Raw genomic sequence first — 25329 nt, 5'->3', positions numbered from 1 at the left:
TGCATATATGGATCTATGCACAACTAAATATATAACCGAGTTTATAGAGTGCTACTGTCCAAATTGCGTGTGTGTGTTTTTGTATGTGTATACGAATTTATAAGCCATGCATGTATGAGGTTGCGCGTCAATTTATAGAGTTCGGTGTCCATGTATGTATGCGCTTGTCCAGGTGTTCCAGGTTACATGAATTAAACATGCTTATACCTCAACAGCTTGCTTGCAACATATAAGCTACTGCAATAAAAGCTGTACAGATAAAATAATAAGAATGTCAAAGGACAAGTAAATTAGAGATAACAAATCGCCGAGGTTAGAACCTTTTAGTTTATTTTTTATTGAACATACACTTGCCACATACTTCTTATTAGTAAATAACAGCTTTACGTATTTGTGTAGCTTTCCTAATATTTTGGGCAGTATTGTTTGTTTAATAATATCTTTATCTTCTGAAGAAGATAAAAGATAATATTCTTTTTCTTATTCTTTGCTTCACCCACTCTTTCTCTCTCCCACGCATCAGTGCCAGTTCCCCTCCGTGTTTTCTAAATATAGCAGTTTCACTTCGTTCAGTTTATGATAGAGAATGACCGCGCCTCCAAGCTTTAAACTGATGGCTTCTCCTGGGTCTTCCACCAGCGCACATTGATAGTAAACGTAACGGCTGTTAAGTGGACAGGTGCGCCTAGACCCCACTCCATCACCCACTCTTCTCTCCAGATCCTCCCCCACTAATACTTTCCTGTTATCTCGGTGAGGGCTCTAGTAACCTTCATCGTAGGAAAGATGTCTATGGATCTAAACGGAATTAACTCTTATTGTAAGGTACGTCGTTGTATTTTTTTTCTTTCATATAATGAGCTTATTGCAATCAGATGGGAGATTTTAACTGCACTGTGTTAGTTTTTGTGAGGTGATGGTCTTCTGATATATTATGGAAGGCTATGAATACATCTTATACTTGATGGAGTATACAAGATTAATAAACCAGTAATTATTCTATCTAGCTCAGTTTCTGGGAACTCTTCTGATCTGCTGCATTCGTACACATATGGGATCAGCTATTTTATTAATATGCCTTATAAAATATAAGTTCAAAGTAAGTGGGAAATGTGAATTATGATTCGCGATTTAACTATTGCGTAACATTACATACACTTGCTATAAATAAAAAAAAAAAGATATCTAGATGAAGACAATAATGTGAATCTACAGATGAACTTAATACGCAGTCCTTAATAATTGAAAACCAGCCAGGTCACTTAGTAGTTTTTTCAGTGTTTTAGATTTGGTTCATAATTACTTTTGCATAAGAGGAAGTGTCGTTTTGGCTTTAATTTTCACCACACACATTCAGAATTCTGTTTGTGTGCATATTCACAGGTTTTTCTTTTTTTTTATTTCGTGTTTTGGATTTATGAAAAATCTCGTTATTCATCGTAATTGTTGCCTATTTTAGACTTTCATACGCAAATACACTTAGAGTGGATATTCGCATAAGCAAGACCATTGTTACATATTTTAACGCTTAAGTATTGTGCTTTTCACTACATATGTTCAAATCTTGCATTTACACAAATTGGTATATCAAAATTTAGAATAAATTTTCGAAGACAGATAATAATGCAGATATATTTGAACACATTCTGAACCCATGTGGTCAACGCAAAAAAAAAAAAAAATCATGGCTTCAAAAACTCTTTTGTAGCCATTCCTGCCTAAATGAGATATTCTTTCCACCTTACAATTGTTTACCTGTTGCCAACGACATACAAAGATCTGTATGTTTGTTACTTCGCGAATTTTAAACAATATTGCGCTTGTTATTTAACCGCAGGTCTACTCTCCTTCATTAGGCCTACCATCAAAGATATTCTAGCATGATCACCCGATCGTTGTGTAATGAAGTACTACATTTTCCAGTATATTATATTTTTTTAAGTAGTGTGTGTGTATAAATGCACATACTTATGTACGTAGTACATGTGTATGTGTGTGTGTGAGTGTGCGTATATGAGAGACATTTAGTTGCTATTTCTGGCATATCAAACGTCTTTGTAGTGGCTCCTACGTCAGACTTCTAACAAGCATTGACCTACATGAACTACTGTAAACAAATCACCACTCTCTTTGTATAAATATATTTATTTTTGTTTGTATATATGCCGCGCATATATATATATATATATATATATATATTATAATATAAATGTATGCTTGGTGAGCGTATAGTGTAAAGTCCGTTGAAACGATTTAAGGTATGCGAAGATACCCGTTTTACAGTACACGTATAAAATACACAGGATGACGTAAATGGTTGTTTTGATTATTAAAATAAAAACAAATTAACACAAAAGTAGAATGTACTTAGAAATTTGCATTAATAAAGCACGTAGAAAACGTTTATCGAGTTGATATGCATACATACATATACTTTGATCCATGTATATAATATATATATGTATATATATATATATATACATATATATATATGGGTGTTTCGTTTTCATTCGCATACACCATTGATATATGAATTATATATATATATATATATATATATATATATAATATATATATATATAATATATATATATATATATATCTCGATGAATAATTTATACATTATATATAAATATGCATTACACACACACACACATATTATCAGCTTGGGCAAGTGCCTTCTGCTATAGCCTCGAGCCGATCAAAGCCTTGTGAGTAGATTTGGTTGATGGAGACTGAAAAAAGCCCGTCGTATATATGTATATGTATGTATATATTTGTGTGTCCGTGTTTGCCCCCCCCCCCACTGTCACTTGACAACCGATATTGGTGTGTTTACGTCCCCATAACTTAGCAGTTCGGCAAAAGAGACTGATAGAATAAGTACTAGGCTTACAAAGAATAAATCCTGGGGCCGATTTGTTCGACTAAAGGCGGTGCTCCAGCATGGCCGCAGTCAAATGACTGAAACAAGTAGAAGAACAAAAGAATATCATCCAGTGTTTTAAATTCGGGTTTTGACCGCGTTAACGGGGGTGGCTGGATCTACCTCAATGCCATAGCAACTGAAGCAGGCAGGTGCAGCCCACCCCAACCTTTGGGTTGGCTGGTGCCCATTCTCCCTTGCTATCATGAGGCTTTTTTTTGGAGCTGGATTTTCTCTGGAGAGCATGCCCTTGCTAACCCCCAACATCAATTTCTAGACATGGGTGGTCCCTGAGACCAAGGCCTCTACCATGATTTTTAAGAAATGTGCTGGAAAACTAGCTCAGGAAGGCAGAGACGCTACTCCCTGAGACCCCTTTTGGAGCCTATATATGTATATATATATATATATATATATTGATAGAAATGGTAAGATAACAAAAGAATGAAAGAGACCTCGATATTATGTAAATAGAGGAATTTATCTGTAAATGTAATATGTGACAATTATTCAGTAGCCATTATAAAACTCCAATTTTCGGATGTCGGGGTGGAAATCCATGCTGCCATCTCTTCAGTTATCTGGCCATCGGAAAAAATGCTATGAAAATGACCTTTTTGCATAGTATATTTTCCGATGGCCGGATAACTGAAGAGATGGCAGCATGGATTTCCACCCCGACATCCGAAAATTGGAGTTTTATCATGGCTACCGAATAATTGTCACATATTACATTTACAGATATATATATATATATATATATGTAGGGAGAATTTACAAAAAAACAAAAGACGAACACAGGTGGTGTAGACAACAAACAGATGTATTAGTTTAACGCTCGGGAAGTGAAAAAGTCTTTAATGTTTCAAGCCTATGCTCTTCCACAGAAAGAAGCAAGGAGAGAAAATAAAGAATGTGTAGTGGCTAGTGATCTATCATGATAGCAAATGAAAGACGGAAGATAGATTATATGAGAATTTATTAATCATGACAAATGTTTCGACACCTCTAGCATTGATTCCTCATGGATGGGACACTCAACAACTGGTTCAGGAGCATCTGGCAGTGCAGGTGTGTCTCATCAGGTGATAAATAGATACAACTCGTTAAAATAACAGTTCTGCAATGTAACTTCTCATTTTGTAGGAAAAAAAAAAAACCCAGCCAGTCAGAGGAAATATCTCCATTTATATAGAACATAAAAATAAAATCACAGATGGGGAAAAAAAGTGAAATGAACATGCAATACAGCGAAAAAAGTATTGAAAATAACCGTGAACAAATATGTATTTCTTTACTACCCACAAGGGGACAAACAAGGACAGACAAACGGATTAAGTCGATTAGATCGATCCCAGTGCGTAACTGGTACTTAATTTATCGACCCCGAAAGGATGAAAGGCAAAGTCAACCTCGGCGGAATTTGAACTCAGAACGTAATGGCAAACGAAATACGGCTACGCATTTCGCCCGGCGTGCTAACGTTTCTGCCAGCTCACCGCCTTCAAATATGGATGTATAAGTGCCCTTGGGCAAGCTGCATGGTGTGAGTGCATTTGCTCATACAAGCATCTGTGAAAATATGAGAATACGCACACGTGAGGTTTGGTGCACTCATGATCACAAAGTGAGTTAACTATCTTTCGTCTTTCACTTGCCATATACATAACGATCACTGTGGAAATGACCATGCTTTCCCAGTAAGCTACCAGGTGCAAACCGTTTTATTATCCAATAATATATATATATATATATATATATATATATATATAATCTAAAGTGTACAGTATTATATGTCCATCATGGCTGATCTTACCAACCAGTTTTGCACAAGGGCTACAATGAAGTGTTAGACAACTCACGTGTGTGTGTGTATGTATATATACATATATACATATATATATACACACGTATATATACACATATATATTTTTTTTTTGACCCCCTTCGGTCAGACACTGACCATGGGTTTGCACCTAGAGAGTTACCCTCTGAGGCACAAGACTGGGCAAGGTTGTTTTATGGAAAACCAGCAGTCGCCCATGCATACCAGCCTCTCCTCTCCATACCACCAGTGTTATCCAAGGGAAAGGCAAGGGCCAATACAGCTTGGCACCTGTGACATCGCAACTCATTTCTACAGCTGAGTGAACTGGAGCAACGTGAAATAAAGTGTCTTGCTCAAGAACACAACACGCAGCCCGGTCCGGGATTCGAGCTCACAACCTCACGATCGTAAGCTCGATGCTCTAACACATATATATACACATATATATACATATATATAAATATCATAGGCGAAGTGATAGAGTCATTAGGGTATCGGAAAAAAAGGCTTTGCAGTTTTTACTCTGACTCATCACATCTTTATTTCGTCTATCACTTCCCCCCATCCCTGGATTGGTAAGTTATGCTACCAGTCAAGAACTAGGGTCGATGGTACTGACTAATCCCTTTTCCACTAAAATTGCTGCCTGTGTGCCAAAATTTGAAACAATAATATGGCATGGCTGTGTGGTATGAAGTTTGCTTCCTGGCTACATGGTTCCTGGTTCAGTCCCACTGTATGGCACCTTGGGTAAGTGTCTTCAACTATACCCTCGGCCTGACCAAAGCCAAAGTATATATATATATGTGTGTGTGTGTGTGTGAAAAGATGTACCTCACCACCACTTGACAACCAGTGTTGTTGCGTTTATGTTCCTGTAATTTAGCGGTTCAGAAAAAAGAGATTGATAGAATAAGTACTAAGCTAAAAAAATAAATAAAATCAAGTACTGGGGTTGATATGGCTAAAAGTTTTCAAGGCGGTGCCCCTGCATGGCTGTAGTCTAATGACTGAAACCAGTAAAAAAAGATTTGTGTGTTGAGCAGGGTCTGCTTCGCATTTTGGGCAAGTGTCTTTTACTATTGCACTAAATATCTTCTGAGTGATTTTGGCTGACAGAAACTGTGGGGAAGCTCATTGTATTCACACACGCTTTTTCATGTCCACTTTTCTATTCTAGCATGGGTCATGGTCATGCAAATTTTACTATGCCACATGCCCTTCTTGTATGGAGGCATGTGGCTTAGTGGTTAGGGTGTCAGCAAGATGATCGTAAGATTGTGGTTTCGATTCCTGGACGGGGCGATGAGTTGTGTTCTTGAGCAAAACACTTCATTTCACATTGCTCTGGTTCACTCAGCTGGCAAAAATGAGTAATGCTGCAATGGACTGGCATCCCGTGCAGCTGGGGAACACATACGCCATAGAAACCAGGAAACTGGGCCCATGAGCCTGGTTAGGCCTTAAAAGGGCACATTTATTTATTTTGTACCCTTCTTGTCACTATCTGTCACCTGTTTCCAAGCAAGCTAATATTTCCCCATGGCTGGACATATTTTCAAAGAAGGTTGAACATTAAGGACATTGCTCATATGATGGTAATGCTTGTTAATAATTGTGTGATGTGAAGACAAATAGACACAACCTCTATGTACATATGAGAGGCTTCTTTCAGTTTCTGTCTGTCAAATTGTGTGTAGATGTGTGTCTTTGTGTTTGTCCCATCACCGTTTGATAACCAGTGTTGGTTTGTTTATGTACCTGCAACATAGCAGTTTGGCAAAATCAGTTTGATAGTATAAGTACTGGATTTAAATTAATAGCACATCGTACAAAGTAGTGCCCTAACATAGTTGCAGTCCAATGACTGAAACAAAAAAAAAATTATCATATATATATATATATATATATATATATATATATAATTTATGTAATAGAAAAAGGAAATGGAGAAACTTAGGCATAGACATCAATTTATTTGAACATAGTCAATTCTGTACACTATCAAATTCCTCGCTCCTACAGCTGTTTCCATGCCCAATTAATTAATTTAAATTTTCATATCGAATATCAGTAAATTGGGTATTTCTTCAGGGGAAGAATTTGATAAAAAAGGAGCTACACTCAATGTATTGGTTGATACTTGATCGACTCATATATATATATAAAATGTGACCTCGTGTGTACCATTGGCGATTTTTTTTCCTCTGTCTTCCCTTCTCTGGATCTTTCCTTCTCCCATGTTTCCGATGAAGAGCTCCGCTCGAAACATTAAACCCTCCTTTTTTCCTTCTTTCCTGAGCGTCCAATAATACTATATTTGTTCCACGTCCTCGCGTCGTGTTTTTTTGTGCTTTTTTGTTTAGATTAACTATATATATATATATATATATATATATGTATATATATATATGTATATATATATATATATATATATATATATATTATATATATATAATATTAATAGTTATCGCCATACTAATATGGCAGTCTAAATATAAGACTAAAGCTTTAGTCTTATATTTAGACTGCCATATTAGTATGGCGATAACTATTAATATCCAGTAACGCTGCTGTAATCTCCTTTAGAGAGACTTAGTAATTTTAATATTTCTATATATAATATATTATTAGCTAATAAATTGTATGGTACACACCTGATAGCTTACCAGTAAAGCATGTTCACATGGAAGATGGAAGATACAAGAATGTTTATTAATCACTATAGTTGTTTTGAGCTGTCTAGCATTTATCCCTCACGGGTGGGATACTTAACAACTGGTTTAGGAGTATCTGTCAGTGTAGATGTGTCTCTTCAGGTGATTACAAGATGTATCTCATTAAAATAACAACTGTTCCACAAGATATCTTCTCGGTTTGTGTTTAGAAAAGCAGCAAATGTAACAGTTACATTGTTATAGAAGATCCACTGGGCAACAAAAAAGAAAAATTATTGTCTGCTACCCAGACATATGGTGCTGTTCTAAACTAAATCGAATACGCTGATTCCGAATCTGAACTCAGAATTGCTGTAGCACATCAGGATTTTGAGTTATGCGCATAATTATATATTAATGCTATATTAGAATCAGGAATAGTTACGTTCAAGGTATATGATTATTATAATAGTATATTAGTACTGTATATAGTATATTTATATTCAAGGTAGATAGTATTTTAATATAATGGTACATAGTATATTTATGTTAAGGGAATACTCACCTTATTTTTGATATGCTCAGCTCAGAAATGTTTGAGACACTTGCTCTTGCGCTTATGCGTCGTGCTGGTCACCCATCATGTGTGGATCGAACCAGACTCGATACCTTGTTTCCATCACAGATATGTCCTGGTGGAACCTCTCGCCATGCTCATCACTAATGACATCAAGATTCGTTGGAAAAAAATCAAGATGAGAATGTAAGAAGTGCATTTTAAGGGATTTATTCGGCATCCCATTCTTTCATGTGCTGTTAGCATGTTGCTTATTAAATCAGCATAGTTTTCAGCTCTATAATTTCCATGAAAGTTTTGTACAACTAACATGAATGAATCCTGTGCTGTCAGCTCAACTGGATCCAGTTTACCTCTGAATTTGCCATCAGACATCAATTCATCAATGAAAATGACTGCTTTCAGTTTTGTATCACTTTTCTCTGCACCAAATTTTACTTTTAGGTATTGGAAGCCACAGCCATTGTGTCATTGCTTTTACAAAGTTTTTCATGAGACCGAGCTTTTTGTGAAAGGGTAGAAAGAAGATCTTTTGCAGGTCTACTAGTGGCATATGCTGCACATTGTACCAACTATGTGCTCATCTCTGTTAGGCCAGTCTTTTAGAGTGTAATGATTGCTGTTGTCATGGCTGTTCCAAACACAAGAAGCACATATTCTTAGTATATCCCAGCTGTAGTCCTAGGAGGAGGAAAATCACCTTTAAATCACCACAAATATTCCACTCTGGGAATTGAGTAATTAACTCCTTTCAGAATGAGTTCTATCGATTCATAAGTTTCTTCCATGCTGACAACATGACCCACAGGAATGGCAGGATTTTTATTATCATTATGTAACAACACAACTTTGAGGCTAACCTTTCTTGGGTCTATAAACAATCTCCATTCGTTAGCCATATGCACGTGTCCTAGTTTTTGCATGTGTGCAGTAATGTCAGTATAGAAACAAGCATTATTTTCTTGCTTAAAATAGACAGATGAGCCTTCATGGTAAAAACGGAAAATGGAAATTTTTGTACCTTGCTATAGGAGATACCATAGCTGTAGTCTGGATGCCAAAACTTCTGCCTTCTCCTTTAACAATGCTAGGTCTCTTACTAAATCATTCAAATCTTCTTGATTAAACAAGCGTGGCTCATTTTTCTTAGAATCAGCTATATACTCTTTGTTGATAGGAGAATCAGGGGGTTCATCATGCGAGGTGTCAAGGTCTTCAAGTGAATCATGTAAGAGGGGAACTGAGTCAGGGTTCTCAAAATCATGTGGGACCAGTTTTAGACTCAACTTACAATCTGCATACACAATTTTTGCTTTGGCTTTCTTTGAAAAACCAATATTAATCATGCAAAAGTAACAATCAGAGACATGATTGGTTTGCCATACCATTGGTACAGCAAAAGGTATTCCCGTCCATTTTCCATTCAGCTGTTGTGTAAGCCCTAAGTAACGCATGGTGCAGCATATATGAGGTGCTCACCTCTTGCCTGGTCCCCAACTTTACACCTGAAATAATATTTATAGGTAGTTTTTAATTTGGTGGCAATGTTCTGCTGGTCATGCAGAACAAATTCACTACAGACATAATGAAAGTTGGCCGGAGGATTCACACAGTCTCTCCTATTCATGATCCTACACAGTGAAAACAGTAATCACGCAGAGCGAGCGATACACATGCCACCCATGACGGCAGCACAAACGACACTGAGAGTTACCAAGAACAAACTGACGTATTTGGGATTTGCACACACTACGTCAGCGCCATCTATTGCTAAACTAAATAATGAACTTTGTCATCGTTTGTTTTATTGCTGCTATTTCTTTAATTTTGAATTAAGACCGCTTTCAATTTAAAAAATTTTATAATACGGTCTACATCTAGCCGAAAGTGTAGTTATAATCTTGTGCATGTGCATAACTCAAAATCCTGACTTGCTAGAACAATTCTGAGTGCAGATTCGGAATCAGCATCCACGATTTAGTCTAAAACAATTGCTTTTACCCCAGAAGCAAAATCTTTGTTGTCCAGTGTAATAAAAGACAGACACAAAAAGAAACGAATACACTATACAACAAAAGAATATTAAATTGGATGGAGTTTTGATGTTATAAATATACAACCTAAGCATTTCATCAACAGTATTAAAGTATCCCACCTTTGAGGGATCGCTGCTAATTGGCTTGAAACAGTTCTAGCAATTAATAAACATTTTTGTATCATCCATCTCTCTTGTTAATCAAATCTATCTATCTATCTATCTATCTATCTATATGTGTGTATATATATATCAGCATCATCATCATCATTTAGCGTCTGCTTTCCATGCTAGCATGGGTTGGACGGTTCAACTGGGGTCTGTGAAGCCAGAAGGCTGCACCAGGCCAGTCAGATCTGGCAGTGTTTCTACAGCTGGATGCCCTTCCTAACGCCAACCACTCCATGAGTGTAGTGGGTGCTTTTTACGTGCCACCCGCACAGGTGCCAGACGGAGCTGGCAAACGGCCACAGACGGATGGTGCTTTTTACGTGCCACCGGGACCAGGCGAGGCTGGCAACAGCCACGAACGGATGGGGCCTTTTACATGCCACCGGCACGGCGCTGGCAACGGCCACGATCGGATGGTTCACTTACTTGTCACCGGCACTGGTATCACAGCTGCAATTTCCATTGATGTTGATCGACTTCGATTTTGGTTCTGCTTTCTGATATCTGATTTGATTTGGTTTATATATATATATGTATAAAATTTCCAGGATTCAAGAGAACCATATATATATATATCATCATCATCATTTAACGTCCGCTTTCCATGCTAGCATGGGTTGGATGATTTGACTGAGGTCTGGCGAACCAAACTCCAATCTGATATGGCAGAGTTTCTACAGCTGGATGCCATTCCTAATGCCAACCACTCATGAGTGTAGTGAGTGCTTTTACGTGCCAGTTTGGTGGAACTGGCAACGGTCAAGCCCAAATGGTGCTTTTTATGTGCCACCTGCACAGGAGCCAGTCCAGTGACACTGGCGACAACCTCGATCGAATATTTCACATGCCACCAGCACAAGTGCTATATATATATATATACTAGCAGTATCGCCCGGCGTTGCTCGGGTTTGTAAGGGAAATAACTATATAAGCATTTTTAGAGTTATAGCCAAAAAATAGAAAAAAAATGCATCAAAAATGGAAAAAAAATTATGGTAAATTTTTTTTTAAATCGTTGACTCATCGGAGACATTTTTAGAGAGTTACTTCCCTTATATAATAGCGAAAAAAATGCATTAAAATGGAAAAAAATGATGGTAAATTTTTTTTAAAATCATAGACTCATTGTAGACGTGCGCTAATAACCAGAAGGGCTCGATATTTGGTTAAACTGCACCGCAAAATGTGGGAGTAGTTAGGAATCTAAATCGAAGGGGACAGACACACAACTTCACTTTTATATATAAAGATGAGATGATAAGGGGCAAAGACTTCTAGCAATTGGCTCTACTTGAGAAGATATGTCAAGCTTAGTGAATTTGTGGCCACCCATACATACAGGCATGTCCTCTATGGCTGTACTCCCACTCCCTTTCTCAGCAGAGGAGGCTTTGTCTTGCAGGTGTTAGTGCCATGTAAAATGCACTTGCACCTGTGCCATATACAGTGCACCTGCGCTGGTAGGGCATACAAAATGTCCAGCACACTCTGTAAAGTGGTTGGCATTTGGAGGGCCATCCAGCTGTAGAAACCTTGCCAAATCAGATAACTGGAGCCTGGACAGCTAGACAGCTCCTGTCAAACCATCCAAACCATGCCAGTATGGAAAATGGATGTTAAATGATACTCTCTCTTTACTCTTTTACTTGTTTCAGTCATTTGACTGCAGCCATGCTGGAGCACCGCCTTCAGTCGAGCAAATCGACCCCAGGACTTATTCTTTGTAAGCCCAGTACTTATTCTATTGGTCTCTTTTGCCGAACCGCTAAGTGACGGGGACGCAAACACACCAGCATCGGTTGTCAAGCAATGCTAGGGGGACAAACACAGACACACAAACATATACACACATACATATATATATATATATACGACAAGCTTCTTTCAGTTTTCGTCTACCAAATCCACTCACAAGGCATTGGTCGGCCCGGGGCTATAGCAGAAGACACTTGCCCAAGATGCCATGCAGTGGGACTGAACCTAGAACCATGTGGTTGGTTAGCAAGCTACTTACCACACAGCCACTCCTGCGCCTATTGATGATGATACATATATATATATATATATATATATATATATATATATGTATATATACACGCACACATACATACCTACATGCATACATACACACACACATGCACATATATATTTCTCATCATGTCCAGTTTTTCATGCTTGCATTGGTCAGACAGAATTTGCTAAGGCAGATTCTCTATGGCCACATGCTCTCTGTTGCCAAGCAAGGTAATGTCTCACGATGCCAGACATGTGTTTTCATGGACGACTGGAAGCAAACGTTGCTTTTATGGCAGGGATGCTTGTTTATAACCATAATGTCAAGGCAAAGGAAGACACGAAAACATGTATACATACACATGCACTTATATGTTATAAGATATCACATTACCTGTTATTTATATAAATATATATATATATATGTGTGTGTGTGTGTGTATGTATGTATGTATACAACAGGCTTCTTTCAGATTCCATCTACCAAATCCTCTCAAGGCTTTAGTGAGCCTGTGGCTATAGTAGCATACTCTTGCCCAAGGTGCCATGCAGTAGAACTGAACCTGAGACAACATGGTTGGCAGGCAAGCTCCTTAACCAGACACCTGTGCTTATACACGCATGCGCGCACACACACACACATATTCTCTCTATGTGTACGGTACACGCATATATATACATGTGTGTATCATATATATGGATCAAAATAGTTTGATTCAAATTCTGTGCTACTTAAAGTTTCAAAGCTCATGAAACTTATTGTTGGGCAGTGGGAATTTGAATATATATATATATATATATATATATATATATGAACAGATGCATGTATGTTAAATATTGTACAACATAAGTTTGTTGAAATTACCTCTGCCTCTAGCAGTTTTAATTACCAAATGGAAGTTAGCCCTGTTATACTTGAGAATGGGAGATAATCTTAAGAATTAAAAATTCTTAAAAACTGACATGCCATTTATGAAAAGGATAAGCTTATTGGTCTGGAGACAAGAGGAGAGTCATTGCATAAAGCCACCTCCCTCAACACTTCTCCCTACTTCATTTGGAGGGGGTCTTGTCTTGTGAGTCACTTGGTGAGCTCACTAGGGCTGGTGCTATGTAAAAAGCACCTTGTTCATTCTGTAAAGTGGTTGGTGTTAGGAAGGACATCCAGCCATTGAAGTATCCCAGAACAGACATTGAAAGTTGGTACAGTCCCCTGGCGGACTAGCTTTTCTTGAATCATTTGTCCTATGTTAGCATGGAAAACAGACATTAAATGATAATGATCTGTATGTGTGTATATATTTATATGCATAAAAATACAAATGCTGTTTCAGACATGTTTTTTTTATTGATGAACAAATTAATTATATCATGAAAAAAAAAATTCTTCAGGTGAACGCAGCAAGTTGGCAGAAATGTTAGGGTGCTGGGTGAAATGCTTAATGGTATTTTGGAGGCGCAATGGCCCAGTGGTTAGGGCAGCGGACTCACGGTCGGAGGATCGCGGTTTCGATTCCCAGACCGAGCGTTGTGATTGTTTATTGAGCGAAAACACCTAAAAGCTCTACTAGCCTCCGGCAGGGGGGGGGGGCACTCCTGTTGTACTCTAAGAAAATTCCGCCGAGGTAGACTTTGCCTATCATCTCAAAGTCGGTGCTCCAGCATGGCCGCAGTCAAAATGACTGAAACAAGTAAAAGAGTAAAAGAGGTGAATTAAAATTTAAATCTAAAACTTAACACTTAAGATTTTGCGCATAAAGAATGTAGAATGTATTTTGACTCCTTTCATCTCCATGATGATCCAGAGAGTGAAGGATGTCAAGCTAGGTGGACATAACATACATAAATACACACACACACACTCACATACATACATAATACATTATTATGGCTGCCCCCTCGTTATCGAGTATGGCCATTGCACGAAGCTTAACTGTTACTGGTGCTGTGATCGAATGTGACTTTTTAGCCCAGCTAACCATCTACAATGTCTTGTACAAAATTGGCAACTAAAACCTTTACCGGTAATAGCCGGCTGTAGTTGTAACTGGGCTTCATGTAGCTTTGCATGTCATTTAAGTCTTCCACATGCCCGACAGATATGATTAGCATGGTGTGTTACATCACCACCAGTGGCCAGGTTGTCACTCATCTGTCTCGCTTTATGACTACGAAGATGACTCTTGAGTCCAGCTTTACTGAGGCAGGGTCTTGTACAGACATTGCATGTCAGAATCAAAGGAAGACCCTTCCCTTCTGGAAGTGTAACAGCGATGCCCTTCCTGACATCCCTCCTTACTTTCTCATGTGCAACTCGAGCTTTCTCAAACGTGGCTGTCCCTTCAACACAATCCTTCTCCACCTGCTACAATCAATAGCTATGCCTTCCCATGTGTCAGGAGAGATGCAAGCATCTCTTAAGGAAGCCTTCAGCAAGTCCTTATACCTCTTTTTTGGTTTATTTGGGGACATTCTCCTTTAGCTAACTCTCCATAAAAGGGTTGTTTTGGCATCCTTGAATCCTTTATCCTGACCAGATGACCACTCCATCTGAGCCTTTGCTTTAACACAAGAGCTTCTATACTTTCACACCGAGAGCCTTCGAATAATAATACATACATACATACATACATACACACACATGCATACATACATACATACATACATACATACATACATACATACACACATACATACATACATACATACATACATACACACACACATACATACATACATACATACATACATACATACATACATACATACACACACACTCACATACATACATACATACATACACACACACACACTCACATATATATATATACATACATGCATACATACATACATACATACATACATACATACATACACACATAATACATACATACATACATACATACATACATTCATACATAATACATACATACATACACACACACACTCACATATATACATACATACATACATACATACATACATACATACATACATACATACACACACACACTCACATACATACATACATACATTCATACATAATACATACATATACACACACACACTCACATACATACATACATACATACACACACACATACTCACATACATAATACATACTTTCATACACACACACTCACATACATACACACACACTCACATATATACATACATACATACATATATGAGTCATAACACAGTCAACAAACAAAGCTCTCGGTTAGATAGCCTGATGATGCAATATATTTATATGCACATGTATGTGTGTATGTGTGTGTGTGTGTGTGTGTGTGTGTGTGGTACCATCATGATTTAACATCTATATTCCATACTAGCATGGGTTGGATGATTTGACAGGGAGCAGTAGGTCCCAGGACTGCTTCATGCTCCACTCCCTACTTTGGCATGTTAAAGTGTTAAATATTTTAGATTTACATTTCTATGGCTGGATATCCTTCCTAGTACCAACTACTTTACAGACTGTACTCAGTGCTTCATTTGTATCTTCAGCATTAGTGAGGTCTTTGTGTAGCTTGTAAGACTATGAATTCAGAGAGCGGCAACTTTATGTGGGGACATGAGAGAAGTGGCCAGAGCAGAACAGGCTTCTTACTATAGAGGGGCTACATGGCTACTTGCATTTTTAAAGGGAGAGTGGGTGGGTGATTGGAATGGAGTGGGAAAAGAGATAAAAATAGTGCTGAAGGTTTATGTGTGTGGACTCGTAAGATACAAGGTGAGTAGAAGTGAATGGTGAGGAAAGAAGAACTTTGAATGAGTGTGTATTGTAAGAGTGTTGTAGAGTCAAAGGTTTTTACTTAAAGTGAACCTTTGCCTCTGCAACACTGTGTATAAATTCTGTACTTGGAATGACCAAGAATGACCAAACTGCTGGCTCTCACTCATAAGGTATTGGAAGGACCCACTTTAAACTCTGTTGGACTTTACTCATAGGGTATTGGAATACTACATATATACCATTCTACCTAAAAAAAATGGATCTACAACTTCAATATCTCTACATATCTTACATCTATTTTCTTTCCTCCACCTCACTCTCTATTTTGTATCACATCTAAATTAATTATAACTTAACCATCTTCTCATTCAATGAAGGGATATTAATAAATACCCTGGAAACATCTGTAAGACCTTCTATCTATAAATGTTCTAATATCTACACAGCCTTGGTTTCTTATCTCATTATGCAAAAAATTCTTATATATATATATATATATATATATATATATCTACATATATATATGTATATATATATAGTTAATCCAAACAAGAAAACACAAAAAAACAAAAAAACATAACAACGTGAGGACATGGAACAGATAAAGTATTATTGGACGCTCAGGAAAGAAGGGAAGAACTACATAGCCTTGGTCTTTTTATCTCATTATGCAAAAAATTCTTATATATATGTATATATATATATATATATATATATATAGTTTGTGTGTATATATATATATATGTGCGTGTGTGTGTATATATATGTGTGTGTGTGTGTATATATATATATCAGTGTGAAGGTGCCTCGGTCAGTTGTTAGAGCATCAGACTCACTATTATGAGTGAGTTCAATTCCTGGACTGGGCGGTGTTTTCTGTTCTTGAGCAAGTCACTTTCTTTCACATCACTTCAGTTCACTCAGCTGTAGAAATGAACTGCAGCGTCCCTGGTACCAAGTTATCCACCTTTTCCTTTCCCTTGGATGACATCAGTACTGTGGAGAGGACCGGCTGATATGCATGGATGATTGCTGCTCTTCCATAAACAACCTTGCCTGAACTTGTGCCTTGGAGAGTAACTTTGTAGGTGCAATCCCATGGTCATTCATGACTGAAGGGCGTCTTTACCTTTTTTTATATTTATCATCATCATCAGTATTTAATGTTTTCCATACTGGTATGGGTTGGACAGTTTGACTGAAGCTGGTAAGGCCAGGGACCTCACCAGGTTTCATTGTCTGTTCTAACATGGTTTCTATGGCTGGATGCCCTTCTCAACATCAATCACTCCACAGTGTGTACTGGGTGTTTTTTATGTGTCACCAGTACCAGCGCTTTTAACATGGCACCAGCACCAGGGCTTTTTATGTGGTACCAGCATCAATGCCAATTCTGCTGTGGGAGACAGATCTTCCTAAGTACAGTAATGCACAAGATATCTTGGTCCTTGGCCATTTCCTTCATAAGGCCCCGTGTCTTGAGATCAGCGTTCAATACTCCATCCCATGTCTTTCTGGGTCTCCTTCTTCCACAAGTTCCATCCACTTTAGGTGATCTGCACTTCTGTATGCAGCTGTCTACATCAGTACGCATCACACACACACACATACACACATTGAAAATGATGATGATGCCCACACACACCTGTATCCTCCTCCTCATCATCATTTGTCTGTATTTGATGGGGGTATATCTTTATATATAAAAGTAAGATTGTGTGCTGTCTGTCTCCTACGATTTAGATTCCTAACTACTCCCACATTTTGCGGTGCAGTTTAACCAAAAGCGGGTATCTTATAGTCGTGATTCATATCGAGCCCTTCTGGGTATTAGCATGAGTCTACGATTTAAAAAAAAATTTACCATCAATTTTTCCCATTTTTAATGCATTTTTGGCATATATAAGGGAAGTAACTCTCCAAAAATTTATTATTAAATCTCAGAACGTAAAAAGCTACAGTAACACCCCCCACCTTGTGGTTAGCCATATTGAGATGGCTATTATACTTTACATCTCTAAAAATGCTTATATAGTTATTTCCCTTACAAACCCGAGCAACGCCGGGCGATACTACTAGTATTGGATAATTTAATAGGATCTAAGGAGCTAGAGGACTGCTTCAAGCTTTAGTGTCTGTTTTAGTGTGGTTTCTACAACTGGATGTTCTTCCAAATGTGAACTGCTTTACAGAGCCAACTGAGTGAGTTCTTTTATGGCATTGGCACTAGTGGAGTCACTAACTAACTTGTAAGATAAGGCCTGTCAAATGAGTGGTGGTGCATTATTGATTGAGAAGCTAAAGTATGATGGAGAGTTAGGAACAAGTGTCTTGCTGTAGAGGAGATACACAGCTACCTCAGCTGGAAAGGGAAAAAGATATAATGGTGTTCAAGAAGGTGAGTATTAGAGAGAATAGGGACAGAAGATCAGGAAGGATGGATGGGTAAGTTCGTGAGAGTGTGAAAGGAAAGTGACAGATGGTTTGAAATGGAGATGAGGTAAATGTAGTGAATGGTGAACACAAAGTGGAAGCATGGTGAACACAAAGGGAATCTCAGTTTGGAGACAGGATGAAGGAAAATAGAAGAGAGGCAGGACGAGGAGGTGATAAGTGGTGATTATTAAAGGACTGATGGAGAGCAGCAGTGTAATGAAACCACAGGTGAGAAAAAGAGAGACTGTGAAGTGTGTGGGATAGGGTTGTGTGATTCACTATCAGAGGTATGTAAAGATGGATAAAGTTAATGATGAACAAAGGTGTGGGAGACTGACAATAATAGATATGAGAAGGAGTTCAAAGAAAAGGTGTATTCAGTAGAAAATAAGTGGCAAGGAATGATATTAAGAGTGTTATAGGCATCTGTTCCAGAAACAGCTGTAAAGTACTGCCTGCACCTTCCTATCCATCACTTGTGAGTTTTTCACCAGTGATCCCATGGCTTTTCCTTTGCTATCTTGGTCAAATCAACACCAAAGATCTCTCATATTCTCTTCTACCACATCCTAAAGTATACCTGTCTACACTGAATCACTGTGAACTTTCATCCTCTAGATTTTCCTGGTTTCCTGCTATATTTAGACATCAGGGTTCTGTTACCAATATATTCTTTTGTCTTTTACTTGTTCCAGTCCTTGGGCTCTTCTCATGCTGAGGCACTTATCTTAAAGGTTTTAGTCAAATGTATCGACCCCGTATATATTAGTGTCCCTCATCCTCTCAGTAACTCTCGTATTTATCACCACTATAATATTTCATAGCAAATCTATACCTGACGTTTCAAGGGGATAATAAAAAGTCAGGTATAACCAATCATGTATGGAAAATGGAAACCACCAACCACTGTCGGATGAAGTCAAAATAATAGAGAACACCACTGTAAAATTAGAAAACTTAAGGAAGCAACTCATATGCTAAGACATAACGACCTCCTAAGCAGGCCAAGTGTAGAGATGAATACAATATGGGAAGCAATAATTAAGAAAGAAAAGAGCAGACTGCTACAATAGATTATGTAGACATTAGATTTATAAGTCTTAAAATTCACTCTGCCACTGCCTACTGACATAGTGTAGTAGATAAAGTTGTTGGTTAATGCAGGGTTCTGAGTTCAATCACAGGCAAGGCACTAAAGTAATTCACAAAAACTCAACTGAAGCAAAAATTGTCACAAAATGCAGAGTGGAATGAGAACAGTGTACCCCTGTGGATCAAATAAAGGGTTAGGTTTGAAATTCTGATACAACTGAGTTCAACACATGACACCTGAAGAAGGTGTCATGTACAACAGCTGAAATGTAGTGAATTCAACAATCAAGATGAGGGTACCACCCCATCTAATATAAGCAGTATGCATAATATGGATGGAAGCACTCCGTCGGTTACGCCGACGAGGGTTCCAGTTGATCCGATCAACGGAACAGCCTGCTTGTGAAATTAACGTGTAAGTGGCTGAGCACTCCACAGACATGTGTACCCTTAACGTAGTTCTCGGGGATATTCAGCGTGACACAGAGTGACAAGGCCGGTCCTTTGAAATACAGGTACAACAGAAACAGGAAGTAAGAGTGAGAGAAAGTTGTGGTGAAAGAGTACAGCAGGGATCACCACCACCCCCTGCCGGAGCCTCGTGGAGCTTTTAGGTGTTTTCGCTCAATAAACACTCACAACGCCCGGTCTGGGAATCGAAACCGCGATCCTACGACCGCGAGTCCACTGCCCTAACCACTGGGCCATTGCGCCTCCACTATGCATAATATAAATTCCTCATCTCACAAATATAAAATTGTATTAACCATTGTGTTTATCGTCACATTATTGTTGAGTTTGATACGCGATCTATACACTCGAGAGCCGTCCCATTTTATATTAGATTAGATGTATGAGAGAATAAAATCCAAGCAGTTAATGTTGTAGTTTTTAGCACTTAATTTTCTTTATATTATCAACATATTGTTCTCATCATAGAAGTTGCAAGCTTTAATGTTTTGGCAATGTGGCTGATTTTTTTTTCTGCCACCTCAAACCTTTTTAAGACATCAGATTTATTACCCAGTGTAATAAATTTTAGCCTTTAGTTCCATCCCCCCTCTTCATCTGTATCTCTCTCCCCCATCTCTCTCCCTCTTGCCTCACTCTACTGCACTTCATACTACAATCACATGTACAAACGGTTGTGGTGTTAACTAAATACTGACGTGCAGGATAATGACTTAAAGGATTAATCTAAGGGACATAATTCTAAAGCGCTTAAAGCAGTAATCCAGATGACTCCTGGAGGGATTGGAAGATTTCTGGGGGTGCAGTATATATTAAGGGTTCATGAAAAAAATTTGCTTTAAGTGTATGTGTTGCAAGAAACAGCCAGATTTCTTCTCTAACGTTTAACATATTTTAACCTACACGAGTTAATGTGTGAAAAATAAAAAAAAAGGAATTTTGAAAGCTAGTTTTTAAACACTGAATGGCTAGCGGGGTCCACCACACTAAAGCAATAATCTAAGGGGTCCATAGGTAAAAAAATGGTTGAGAACCACTGACTTAAAGTCCAGCCTTTTCTTTGTCTTTGTTCCATTCTTGAGTTTCATGACAAGTGCCTTCACTATAGTCCTAAGATGATCATAGCTTTAGGAGTGAATTTGATAGAAAGAAACTGGAAGAAACATGTGTGTGTTTATAATATATATATTTTATATATTGTAAATATATATATATATATATATAGGCGCAGGAGTGGCTGTGTGGTAAGTAGCTTGTTTACCAACCACATGGTTCCGGGTTCAGTCCCACTGTGTGGCACCTTGGGCAAGTGTCTTCTACTATAACCTCAAGCCGACCAAAGCCTTGTGAGTGGATTTGGTAGACGGAAACTCAAAGAAGCCCGTCGTATATATGTATATATATATATATGCGTGTGTGTTTGTGTATCTGTGTTTGTCCCCCCACCATCGCTTGACAACTGATGCTGGTGTGTTTATGTCCCCGTTACTTAGCGTTTTGGCAAAAGAGACCGATAGAATAAGTACTGGGCTTCCAAAAGAATAAGTCCCGGGGTTGATTTACTTGACTGAAAGCGGTGCTCCAGCATGGCCGCAGTCAAATGACTGAAACAAGTAAAAGAGTAAAAGAGTATATATATATCTATATACTTGCGGTTCGGCAAAAGAGACCGATAGAATAAGTACTGGGCTTACAAAGAATAAGTCCCGGGGTCGATTTGCTTGACTAAAGGCGGTGCTCCAGCATGGCCGCAGTCAAATGACTGAAACAAGTAAAAAAGTTAAAAAAGTTAAAAAGTTAAAAGTTATACATATAAATCTTTTTATCTTCTATCTTTTACTCGTTTCAGTCATTAGACTGTGGCCATGCTGGGGCACCACTTTGAAGAATCTTTTAGTTGAATGAATCAACCCCAGCACTTATTTTTTTTCAGCCTAGTATTTATTCTGTTGGTCTCTTTTGCCGAACAGCTAAGTTATGGGGATGTAAACATACCAACACCAGTTGTCAAGTGGTAGTGGGCAACAAACCCACACATGTGCACACACACACACACACACACACACACGATGGGCTTCTTTTACAAAGCTATGGTTGGCCCAAGGCTATAGTAGAATACACTTGTTCAAGGTGCCATGCTGTGGGACTGAACCCAGAACCATATGGTTGGGAAGTAAGCTTCTTACCACACAGCCATGCTTGTATATCTTACCCAACATATATGTGAGGGAGTACTGAAAAGTTCCTAGCTTTGGGAGGATCAGTTAATTATGATTTTATTCAACATATTCCCCTCTCAGATTCACACATTTATTGCAGTTGTTCTTAAGTTATTCTAAGCCCTGTAAAGGAACTCCAAAGGTTTGGCCTCCAACCCAGCCTTTTGTGATATCTGTAAAGCCATGAACTTTTCAGCCCTCACCTCACCTCGTATGATATAGAAAGCCTGGAAACTGCAATATTCATCTAGAGAAAGCATCTTGTATAGACACACGGTGCTAAAAAATGTAGAAGTATTATCACCAGCTGACAAAAAGTATCAAGCAGCAGCGATGGAATTGTTAAATTTAGATTCATGTTTCTTTGAGCATCATCAGTAGCTAGTGACAGAAGTTGTATTAATTCAAAATAGCATTCTCTATATCTTACTTAATATGAAATTTTTACTCAGCCTACCAGCTATTTGCAGGACCCCTGTTTTTCTATATTGTCAGAGGCTAAATTTGTTGAAGCGTCTGGTTGCTAGTGAATACTTGCTGCTGACGACACTTAATCCAGGCAGCTGTCAATTAAGTACACTGTGTTAAATGAATTTGGTATTTATATATATCTATATATATAAAAGTGAGGTTGTGTGCTGTCTGTCTCCTACGATTTAGATTCCTAACTACTCCCACATTTTGCGGTGCAGTTTAACCAAAAGCGGGTATCTTATAGTCGTGATTCATATCGAGCCCTTCTGGCTATTAGTGCGCATCTACGATGAGTCTACGATTTAAAAAAAAATTTACCATCATTTTTTTCCACTTTTAATGCATTTTTTTTGCTATTATATAAGGGAAGTAACTCTCTAAAAATGCTTATATAGTTATTTCCCTTACAAACCCGAGCAACGCCGGGCAATACTGCTAGTATATATATATAGGCCTGCCATAAAGTTCCTGGCTTTGGATAACAGAAAATACAGGAGAATCAGTTAATTATGACTTTATTCAACATATTCCCCTCTCAGATTCACACAGTTATTGCCGCAGTTCTTAAGTTTTTCTAAGCCCTGTAAATGAACTCGGGAGGTTGGGCCCCTAACCAGGCCTTTCATAATACCCTTAAAGCAATGAACTTTTCAGTAGCCACTCATATACATGTGAGTGGGTATATATGTACTGAATTGATGAATAAACATAAAGTATATCCACAGTAGTTAAGAGCTCAGCATCATCATCATCATCATTGTCATTTAACATCCATTGTCCATGCTGGCATGGGTTGGATGGTTGCATGATTTTCTTCAGCTGGATGCTCTTCCTAACATCGTCCAGTCCGAGAATGTAATGGGTGCTTTTACAGGCCATTTGCGAGACACCAGGGTGCTTTTATGTGTCACCAGCACAGGAGCCAATTTGCGTGATGCCAGTATTTGCCACGACTGCAATTTTGCTCTTCTTCACAAACATGACATAATGCCAAAAGTCTTGGTCATTGCCTCCGTGAGGCCCGACACTTGAAAAGAACTTAGCCACTTTACCTCCATGGGGCCCAATGCTTGAAAGGTGTTCTTTACATGTCACCAGCATGGGTGTACTTGGCTTGACAGATCTTCTCAAGCATAACACATTTCCAAAGGTATTGGTCACTAGTCATTACCTTTATGAAGCTCAAAGTTCAATGATCATGCTTCACCACCTTGATCCATGTCTTCCTGGGTTCCCTCCACAGTTAGAGATTGGCACTTCTTTACACAGCTGTCTTTGTCCATACACATCACATGACCATACCAGCACAGTCATCTCTCTTGCACACCACATCTGATGCCTCTTATGCCTAACTTTTCTCTCAAGATGCTTACACTCTGTTGAACATACACACTGACATTGCACATCTAGTAAAGCATTCTGGTTTCATTTCTTTCAAGCCTATGCATGTCCTTGGCTGTCACAGCCCATGTTTCACTGCCATGTAGCATAGCTGTTCTCACACAGGCATCAAGCAATCTGCCTTTCACTCTGAGAGAGAAGCCATTTTTGTTGCCAGCTGGAGTAGGACTTCTCTGAACTTTGCTCATCCTAATCTTATTCTCACAGCTACACTCTCAGAGCATCTATCTCCACTACTAATTTGGTCACCCAGATAACAGAAGCTATCTACTACCTCTAGCTTGCCTTCTGGGCAGTTGATAGAGTCTATTCTCTGCCCATTTTTAATGTTTATTGTACCTCTGCATCTTCTGCATACAAAAGCTAGTTTCCCTGTTAACCTTCTTCTGATATTGCTACAACTTTTATGTATCCAAAGCTTACACTGGGTGCGTTTTATGGAGTTTCTACGTACACCTTTTCTACAGATTGAGCAGGGCCATCTACCTGAAGGGATTTGTGATTTGTCTGCTTTCCTACTTACTAAGACTAGTTTTTGCTTGGTTAACTCTAAGGCCCTTTGATTCTAGACCTTGCTTCCATACCTGGAACTTCTTCTCTAGTTCAGATAGTTATTCAGATGCAAGAGCAAAGTCATCAGCATAGAGGAGCTTGCAGGGGCATCCTTTCTTGAATTCCTCTCTTATTGCCTGAGGCGGCTGAGCACTAATCCTTGGTGAACCCCTACTTCCACTCTGAATTCTTTGCTGTACTCATTGCCAACCCTCACCTTACTGGTAGTATCCCTGTACATAGCTTGTACAGCTCTCGCCAACCACTCGTCTATTCCTAGTTTCCTCATTGACCATCAGGTAAGGGATCAGGGGACCCTGTCAAAGACTTTCTCCAAGTGAACAAAAACCAAGTACAGAGGTTTATCTTTGCCTATGTATTTCTCCTGCAGCTGCCACACAGAAATACAGCATCAGTGGTGCTTCTACTTGGCACAAAACCAAACTGCATCTCATCTAGGCTAACTCTCTCCTTAACTTGTTGGGCTATGACTATCTGTAACTTTCATCACCTGATCCAGCAATTTGACACCTCTGTAATTATTTCTATCTAAGGCATCACCTTTACCTTTCTAGCAGTTGACTATGGTGCTGCTATACCTGTCATTGGGTATAACTCCTTTGTGAACCACCTGATTTACAATATGGGTGACTATACCATAACCCACACCACCAGATATTTTAAGCATTTCTGCAGAGATTCCTGATGGCCGGGAAGGGCTTTTCCTGTTTTCGT

At 38.5% G+C, this 25329-nt stretch overlaps 1 protein-coding gene across 1 annotated transcript in view; it reads left to right on the top strand.

Moving 5' to 3' along the window:
* Nucleotides 1-348: 348 nt before the first annotated feature.
* The window catches only part of LOC115212991 (kelch-like protein 9), a 59668-nt gene continuing 34687 nt past the window's right edge, over nt 349-25329 (top strand). The window contains exon 1 of the mRNA XM_029781858.2: nt 349-825. The gene's annotated coding sequence lies outside the window, so the exon portion shown is untranslated. The remainder of the gene's footprint in view (nt 826-25329) is intronic.

This window comes from Octopus sinensis, linkage group LG6 (assembly GCF_006345805.1).
Source record: "Octopus sinensis linkage group LG6, ASM634580v1, whole genome shotgun sequence".
Taxonomy (NCBI): domain Eukaryota; kingdom Metazoa; phylum Mollusca; class Cephalopoda; order Octopoda; family Octopodidae; genus Octopus; species Octopus sinensis.
This window is presented reverse-complemented; position numbering and strand designations above follow the sequence as displayed.